Source organism: Penaeus monodon, chromosome 23, assembly GCF_015228065.2.
Source record: "Penaeus monodon isolate SGIC_2016 chromosome 23, NSTDA_Pmon_1, whole genome shotgun sequence".
Taxonomy (NCBI): domain Eukaryota; kingdom Metazoa; phylum Arthropoda; class Malacostraca; order Decapoda; family Penaeidae; genus Penaeus; species Penaeus monodon.
In genome coordinates, this window is record NC_051408.1 from 12318320 (window position 1) to 12318587 (window position 268).

A 268-nucleotide genomic window follows, 5' to 3' on the forward strand; every position below is an offset into this window, starting at 1 on the left:
ATAAACATTTAACAAAATAAACCCCATAATTCACAACCCAGCTGGATGGAACTAGCAACAGCATCAACATTGCAAAATAAATCAACATTAACAGAATGAAAATGACATCAACGAGTCAGGAATAACCTCATTATACACGCAGATAAAAAAGTAAATATACACCAAAGGTAAAGACGCGCACAGCGGACCCAGTCATGGCCGATTTGACAGCGCTTACCGCAGCCACTGCCGAGTCGGTCACAAAGGAACTCAATTTCGGACCCAGAAC